At 43.7% G+C, this 9175-nt stretch overlaps 1 long non-coding RNA gene across 1 annotated transcript; it reads right to left on the bottom strand.

Moving 5' to 3' along the window:
- Window positions 1–3054: 3054 nt before the first annotated feature.
- Window positions 3055–9151, bottom strand: LOC128908187 (uncharacterized). The gene is made up of 3 exons (XR_008465879.1): window positions 9024–9151; window positions 7729–7901; window positions 3055–4626 (listed from the first exon to the last, which is right to left on the bottom strand). It is a non-coding gene; the product is annotated as an uncharacterized LOC128908187 (long non-coding RNA).
- Between the last annotated feature and the right edge of the window lie 24 nt (window positions 9152–9175).

Genomic DNA, 9175 nt, shown 5'->3' with positions numbered 1-9175 from the left:
TTTTGGTCACCCACCTCTTCAAGGTATTTTCTCCATTCATGCTTAATATCCCTAAGAAATATAGAGACTGACCAGTGCATTGACCTATCCTGATGATATTCTTCAGGGACAAAGTAGAACGTCAACAAAGTACTGTTGTGCGTAATGGTTTTTGTAAACCGCTTTGTAAAATAACTGGATTTTTTCTAACTAGCTCCAAATACATTACGAAATACCAGTTTTGTTCAACTGAAAAGGCACCAAATAAATTCTTCAGTCAACAACCCTTCCTTCTGTAGTACCTGCAAAGCATACAGCCTCCAGGTCGAGCCATATGTATACAGACTAACTGAGAACAAGACAGCAAATGAGGTACAAATGGAGTCCTATAAAGATTAAATTTTTCCCTTAATGCATACAAACAGCTGGTAAACTCCCCATTTTCAGCCCACGCCTATATTTTTTGCTTTTAAATAATGGACAATTTGCTGTTAATCCTTGTATCAATAACAGACCTAGGCAGCCACTGCTATTATATGCAGCCACGCTGCCTTTATTCTTAACCCTGTTCCATTCCTGCTGATCCCCCAGCACCAAGGGCTCGGTGGGTTGCTGGAATGGGTTTGAGGGAAGATGCTCTTCCTCCCCTCCGGTCTCACTTCCTCTTGTCCCCAACTGACTCAGAAACTGAGCATACTGAAAGAAACAGCGAGAGGCATAAGCAAAACCTGGTGAGAAGGGAGAAGAGCATTTCCCTTAAAGCGATGCAAAAGGAAGGAGTCCTTCAGCAGAGGAGGAGTATGGGCCTTATTTATGTGGCATGGCGTGTCATGTCCACGTATATTTTCAGCACTCAGTCCAGTATTGAGTTCAAATCAGCACATCCTTGCACTTCAGGGTGAAATCCCCTTGGAAAAGGCTCCTGCCCTGCAGATGAGATCAGAAAGGGCAGAGAAACACCACTTCTTACACACCCACGCCCTGTGAAACCCCAGTGATTACTCCTCATTTCTCCTCACCTCAACTGTCACTCTTGACACAATCCCTACTTTGTCGCTGGAAATAACAAGGGCGAAATCACTAATACTGGCTTCAGCCACTGCAGCAGCAAAATTAAATTTTGCCCACTCAGTTTGGAAATTTTGAAGCAGCTCTGTCAGAAAAAAACCACACGGAAATCACATCTGCATTTCTTTCCAACTTGAAGGAGCACTGTAATTTTAGCTGCTATTGGCTAAATAGAAAAAATGTAAGTAAATATTACATTAAACAATCCCCCTCCCCTGCCTTCTGCGAAGGGACTGTTATATCCACAACAATTTATCTGTGAAAACACTTTAAAAAGATTAAAACAATACACTTAATGTATTTCTAGTGAGTGGTGTCATGCCTCTTGCTGCTGACCAAGAGATATCCTGTAAAGGAAGTAGCTAATCACTGTCTCCTTGGAAAATGTTTACAAAGGGACGTTTGGGATGATGTTATCTACATCCTGTTTAAGTAGCTGTTTTGTTCTTCTAAAGCAGATGGTGAACCAAAAAGAAGAATTCTTAGTAGTATTGTTGTGCTTTTCCTTTCTGTATCTTGAGCCTAACTGTTTCTAGGCAGTAGTTCTTTCAAGGGTACCAGCTGATTTCCACCTTATCTTTCCATACTTTATACACATGCAATTTAAGAAAGAAGGTGTTGCAGCATGGTTGGGGTTTTGGGGGGAGGGGGAGGACGAAGGGAAGTAGATTCATTTTTGTGCCATTCTTAACAAAATCAAATGGTAAATTGTATGTACATATAAGCATCCTGAAGAACTGAATCAAAATTGATCAAATATCTTAATTCTGAAAGACCATAAAGGATAGAAAACTATTTTGCTATGGACTACGGGAGGGAAATAGAAGTTATGATGACAATGCTCTTAGACTCGCTTATAGTAAGTAAAAGCTTTTATCTGCCCCTGGTGCCAAAATTAAATGTGCTTTTGGTTTTAGTGATAGAGAACACAAATTTCAGTTAGCAATATCAATACCTTTCACTGCATACTGCAGTATCATAGTATCTCAAAGACAGCCCCACTACGTGCTACATCTGAAACAGGTGGACATCAATTCAAGGTAGGCAGTTGATGCTCCTAGGCAGATTATCAGTGCTTACTGTATTTCAGCATTCCCCTAAATAGGAAAACCTCAAAATCTTTAATCAGTACAAAGGCTGAGGTATTACTTGTAGGACTGAGCCTCAAAGCCACAGAAATCAAAGTGTGCTTCTACTCAGAAGAATGCCACCAGCTAATAACGTCTTCTGACTTACCAGAATTGATGTTTTTATATATTACCAAGATATATGTTCATTGCTTTTCTTACTGGAACAATTAATTTTAGTCCACTGTTATTTAAAGTCTTCCAGAGTAAAAACAACAACAAAAAAATCTAACAGTTTCAGTTACACATAGCTGACAGTGCAAGATTGTTGCCAATCAGCAGCTTGCAAATTATCTGTACAAACAACTAATGATAAACCTAGGCATGGTTCTTAAAGTAAACTTTAGACTCTTTGATGACTTTTAACCCCTTCAGGGAGTACAGGGTGAAAACACAAGAAAGAGAAATTAAGTTATTAAAAATTATGAAATACCTAAATTTTCCTGGACTGGCTCACTTCTTTGTCTGAAAAGAAGAAAAAGGGAAGAAGAATTTGGCCATTTTGGAGGTGTTAATCTCTGCCCAGAATCTCAGCCAGGGTACTGATGAAACTCAGGTACTGGTGCACTATTATGCACTGCCTGATGCATATATCCACCTATCAGTGTCAAATTTCCTGGACTGAATGCCAAACCTCTAATTTAGGTTGCAAAATCATGCACTTGTGTATAGTGTGCATCACTGGAATATATGAGCACTTTCACAAGCATGAATGCAATTATTTTCAGCGTATTACTAAGCAATTGGATAAATTCTTACCAGCACAGCTGTACGTCAAGAAAAGAATTTATCAGTCATCTTTGTGAAGTACCTGAGATTGTTTTTCCCATTTCACACAGGGAGCAGAGGCACAAGGGAAAGGCCACAGAAGTTGCAGTACTCAAAAAGAGACAACTATGAGCTTTTTATTCAAACAAATTAATTAGCACTACTTAGTACTTTGCATTATCTAAGTACATGTTTTTATTTAATTTTCACTAGTGAATGCTCATATTTATGGAGATAAAAGAATGGCCAGTCAGCATCCAAAACCTCAGGAATACAGTCAATAAATATGTAGAAAACTCTTTTTCAGCATTACTGCTTCAAGAGCAAGGGACTGTAGGAGAGTCCATCAAAGATTCACAAGCAGTTTTCAATTATCTCGGCCATCAGACCACATTTTTACTTCTACAGTCCTCTTTCTTTAGTGATTACAAGCTGTTTACCATCTGTAACCAAAGCAGTTGAAAACAACAGCTCCCATCAGTGTGCCTCCTTATTTGCCCCTACTACATATGATCATATACTATGATCTGAATGATGCAGAGATGCTATGAAAGAGATTGTATCTTGTTTCATAGTTAAAGGCAATATTGACATCCGTAGACACAGTGAGACAAATGATTCTCCTAATTTTGGATTGCACAATTCTTCACGAGGCATCTCTACATGGTAACACTGTCATAACTGCTGTGGCTTAAGGACACATATAAGCTGTATAGGTAGAGATAAGGCCTTTTATTAGACTGACTAGGACAACATAGGAAAAAGTAGACTGATTTCCAGATGTTAATATTTTTAAAGTTTAGTAAAGCTTTCAACATAATTTCCTACAATATTCTTGTATTCAGTTTGGGACATTGATATCTGGATGGGTGGACAAATAGATACCCATCTGGTAAAAAGCTGTTTGAATGGTCAGGCTCAGAGGGTATGGGCTGTACTCTAACTGGATGCTGGCAGTGAGTAGCACACAGACCTGTCCTGGGATCTGTCCATTTTAACACTGTTAAACACTGTTAACAGTTTGGGGGAGGGGGGGCAATGAAGTGCACTCTCAAGTGTGCCGGCAGCATCAAATTGGGATGACAATTCCGTACACTTGAGGGCAGGGCTGCCATCCAGAGAGACCTAGACAGGCTGAAGGAATGGACTGACAGGAACTTCTACGAAATTCAGCAAGGCCAAATGCATAGTCCTGCACCTGGGAAGGAAGAGACCCTTGCACCAGTGTAGGCTGGGGACTGACCGTCTGTGGAGCAGCACTGCTGAAAAGGAGGTGGAGGTCTTGGCAGGCAGCAAGCAGCACACGAGCCAGTGGTGTGCCCTGACAGCAGAGAATGCCAACAACACCCTGAGCTGTATGCGCAGGCTCAGAGCCAGCAGATCAAGGGAAGTGATTACACCACCTCTACTCAGCACTCTTTAGAGTGAATCCAGTTCCGGGCTCCCCTCCACAATAAGGACACTGACAAACTGGAGCGAGTTCACCACTCCACTGAAATTGTTGGCAGCTGGAGCACTTGCCCTGTGAGGAGATGCTCAGGGAATTGGGCCTCTTCAGCCTGGAGAAGAGATGGCCTCAGGGGGGGTGTAATAGCAGACTCATAGTACTTCTGAGAAGGTTACTGAGAAGGAGCCAGGTTCTTCACAGCAGTGCATGGCAGGAGTATGAGAGACAACCAATAAACTGAAACAAGAAAAGATATTGATTGGACATAAGATAAAATCTTTTTCCTTTTTTTTTTTTTAACTGTGAGAGCAGTCAAGCATTGCAACAGGTTGCTCAGAGAAGCTGTGTAGTCCTCAGACTTGGAGGCGTTCAAGGTCCAACTGGATAAAGCCCCGATCAACCAGGTCTAGTCCCACCGCTGGCCGTGCTTTGAGCAGGAGGATGGATCTGAGGTCCCTTCCACACTCAGTCATTTTGTGATTCTGTGATTCTCTGCAGAAGCCCTTTTCAAGTCTACTCAGAACCTTGTCTTCTTCTAACTGTGCTAGTTGGTCTGATAAAAGATATTACCTTTACCTACAAACCATGCCTTGCCTATAATTTCCAAGACTGAAAACCACAGATGTTCCATCAGGTGGTGGCATATTTATACCTACATGGGTCATTACTAGGGCTGGACGCAATTCAATCCATCCCACAGACCTTTGGCATTTGAGCTGATAAAATGACTCAGAGAAGCTGTAATGACAGCCTGAGTGTTCACTGAGATTGGTGGAGAACTCATGGCTGGCAAATAAGCTAAGAAATGCTCTGGCAAAATCCAAAACTAGTGAGACCCAGGTACTCCATGCTCTACTCTAGGTTCTGCAGAGAAGTGCTTGCTAGTAGTTCTAGACCTGCCCGAGAATTTTCCTTTCCTTTTCCTCTTCCATAAATTCTAGTCTTGTATCTTTTCCACCTTGTTCAGCTCAAGGCTGTCTGCTGGACATTAAAAGGTTTAACAGAAGCAGCGTTTACAGAAGAAATGTCAATAAAGAGGTAGACTGGATAGGTAGATCTGTTAGTAGTATAGCTACTAACTTTGTAAGATGTCTTGCATATAATGTACACAAACCTATGGTCCTTAAACATGAGGAGGCAGTGGCTATTGGGTGCTCTCAATTCCTTCTGTTCTTGCAGAAAAGTTGGAACCTCAGAGGTACCTTACTGACAACCCAAAGCACTCAAATAAGATTAGTCCGGTCTTCTTAATTCACCATCCCCTCTCTCAGTCCTATTCTTACACTTTCAGGTCCCATTCTGCAATCATAAGTATGAGTCTTATTGCCTCCCACTTATAAATGAAAGCTCGAGTTGTCCAAAAAATCACCCTAGAACATGCACCATTGAAGGAAGATATTTGTAATGAAGTCACAAAAACTAACACTGTTAAGAGATCACATTGCTTCAGAAAGTGGAACATTCCATCCCTAGACACTATGGCAAAGGTGTGTCAAGAGAAAAACAGCAAGAGAATTGCCACTACCATTTGGTAGTGAACCAAAACCTTCACTAACACTACAACTTTCTAAAAATAGAAATGTTTGAGAAATTAGTGAAAGCACCCAAAGCCTAGATCATCCTAATCAAAAGTTATGACCCAGGCTTGGAGCAAGACACTAGAAATGCTCTACTAGCTGTAACAGAAATCGACACTCACACCAACAAAAACTGTTCTAACAGCTACAAACTTTGATTATAACACAGAAGTATATTTAGATGATGCCTTAAATAGGGCTGCTATTCCTATCAGCTATACGGGATAGCCACACTTTTGGCTTATCATAGCTCAGATGAAAGAAGTTTTTTCATGTGCAATTGCTAGCAGGCCCTCACTGACAACAGCTTGTTAAACACAATGATTCTGATTACTAGCTATTTGCATGACGTATGTTGACTTTCCATACAGTGACTCTTCACAACTTTCCATGTGCTGTCCTTCTTTCCAACTATGTTAGCAAGATTTTCCGCTTTTCTGGACTTGCTTCCTACACTAGATTGCCTGGCTTGCCTTTCTAATGTTGTCTACTGACCCCAGCCCTTAGCAGATGCTCTGTCAGTGCCAAGGAACCTTCTCATTCACGATCCCACAAGGACACTGAAAAGCTTTCAGAATCAGGTTGTGATTTTACAATGATCTATGCAGAACAGATCTAAGTGAAAGCTACTGGAAAAAAAATGTGGTCTTGCTCTTTTGCCATTATTTAGTTGTGGTAGCAGTTGAGCTAATAGGAGTGGGTGGTGAATTAAATAATTGACACTGTATGGCAGAACATGTATCATTTTTAGTTGGGTTGGGTTTTTTGCCATGATTAATTTTTGTGTGCAACTCACCATGTGGCTGTACAAACTCCACTAGTTGGCCCATTGTAAAGAGCAGGAACATGGACCCAGGAAAGATGGCAAGTTAAAAGAGCTTGAAGTAGGTATGAAAAAACAGCTTAAGAAAATTATTTTCATTCCACTTCAAGGCCAAGCTAGGTTTTTGGACTTGCACTAACTTGGAGGGAGAAAGGCACATCTTGCAGTACAACAGAACTTCAAAGATCCGGCTTGCTCTGAGGCAGTATGCTGGTCCCTTCACTTGGTTCCAATGGTAAAATCCAATTTATAAGTTACTATCGTTGTGAGATCTTCCAGGAATCTGAGCACAACAGTATAAAAACACATCGTTGGTCATGTTCTCTTGGGAGCAATATGTCCCATCCTAGTCATCATTATCTTCCAACTCTTTGGATCAGAAGTTATATTTTGAAGTAATCATCTACTGATTGAAGCTTTGAGAACAGCAGAAATATCTTGCCTTTCCACAGAGCAAATCTCTGATCCTCTGAGGACCCAAAACAGTCATGAATCTACTTTACAGTAGGAGGCCATTTCATCTGAAGAATGTCACATTCAAGGATCAGTACGTCAGAGTGCTGTGTGGGCATGTAAGTTACAATTGGATTGTTGTATGAGATTGTGTACTGTAAGATTTGCATATGGATTACCTTCTGACCACAAAGCTAGAGAGTATTCTTTCCATCAAACCTCCATTTATTGGTGTGTGTATGCATGCACATGAACTTCTCAAGGAAAATGTGTTAAAGAAAGCAAAGATAGCTGGGATGTACTTCTCTGAAGTAGAATTCGGACAGGAGATTGACTTAACAATGTAATTGCTACAGATAAGAGCACAGACCATGTGGTCTGTATTCTCAGCTATATATTAATGTATTTGTATGTCTTAAACCACAGTGACCTTCAAGCTCTACGCTAGGAATGAGTTTAAAACTTACTCAGAAGAATATCACCTACTGAATCACTGATGCAATTTCCAGGAGTATGTAGGGTTTTTCCTTTTCCCTGGAGGTCTTCTGCAAAGCACAAGTCAGGTTGGCACAGCTCCTGTTCTGATAATGGTAGTTACAGCTGCCTCTGAGAAAACGCCAGTGAGCTGCGTCCGCTGCAAAGTTGATCATTTTGGAGACCTAAAGAGAAATGTGCCCTCATTGTTGGCAGAGAATTACTTTGAATACCTGAAATTTACCAGTTAGTCTTAAAATTAAAGAAACAGTTTATGAAAATTGTCTGGAGCTCAGTGTGAGGCATGATGGCATTATGGTGCCTAAGTGATTTTTTAGAACTTAAATTGAGCTCTCAAGCTGTTTGACAATGCAGCAGCCAAGGTGCCCTGTGACCCAGTACTTTTGTACTGCTCCGTTGAGTTTATTTCCCAACAAAAGACCATTTGGTCAAACTGAGTTTGCCCATTTCGAATCTTCTGCCCGGTCATTTCTCCTCAGAAGTGACGGAGCTGTCAACGTTGAGTTGGAGGAGCTCTCAGAAACTGGTCGCTGTGCTACAAGGACCATGAAAACTACAGGCTCCCCTTTCCTTGCTCCGCGATTAAACTTGGAGGCACAGCGGGAGGTGCCGAATAAGCACAGGGGCTTTAAAAATAATAATTGTGAATGTGTCTCAGTTTTGTGCCCCTGCTCCATCGCTGGCTGCCAGCTGCGGAGTACCACGGCGGGGGGAGCCCGGTGCGTTCCTACCGAGCAGAGCCACCCGGGCACCTTCCCCTCAGGCCTCTCGCCAGACCCCTGCCAGCCGGGAGGGGGCCCGTCCTGCCCTCGGCCTCCCAATCTCGAACCCACTCGCCAAGGCGAGCGCTCGCCAACACCCCCAACGCCCCCCCGCCTCCCCTCGACACCCCGCCCCTCCGCCGGCCCTCGGCGAAACAGCCAATCAGCGCGCGCGGGTCCAGGCCGCGCGTGGGTCCACCCCACCCGCAGTCACGTACCCGGGGGGGGGGCCCGGTGGCGAGGTGTGCCTGCGCCGTGTGGCCCCGTTTGTCCCAGCGCTCGGCTGCGTTTGTCCCGCCCCGGCACAGGTGGCCCGGCGGCGGCTGGTCCCCGGCCAGCGGGCGGGCGTGTGTCTCGGCGGCTGCTGCCAGGCACACGCGTGAGCTCCGGCGGCTCAGCCCGCCGCGGGGAGGGGGCTCGCCCTCAGGGGAGGGCCTGCCCGGCCCGGCCCTGCCCTGCCCGAGTTGTGCTGTGGAAAAAGTTGCGGCCGCTCTACAGCCCGGCGTCGTGAGTGTGTTTCGGTACCTGGTAAATCCGGTGGCTTCAGAGAAGAGCAGCCCGGCAGCAGCTCAGTACTTCCTTCTGCTGATAAGATCTTCGCTCGTCACGGGTGGCGGCTGCCGCCGCCGCTGCCCCACTTGAGTCTGTTTCAGGCTCTTCCCGAGGCGAGACGGGGA

Source organism: Rissa tridactyla, chromosome 4 (assembly GCF_028500815.1).
Source record: "Rissa tridactyla isolate bRisTri1 chromosome 4, bRisTri1.patW.cur.20221130, whole genome shotgun sequence".
NCBI lineage: Eukaryota > Metazoa > Chordata > Aves > Charadriiformes > Laridae > Rissa > Rissa tridactyla.
The sequence above is the reverse complement of the archived record's forward strand: the minus strand, read 5'-3'. Positions and strand labels throughout refer to the sequence as shown.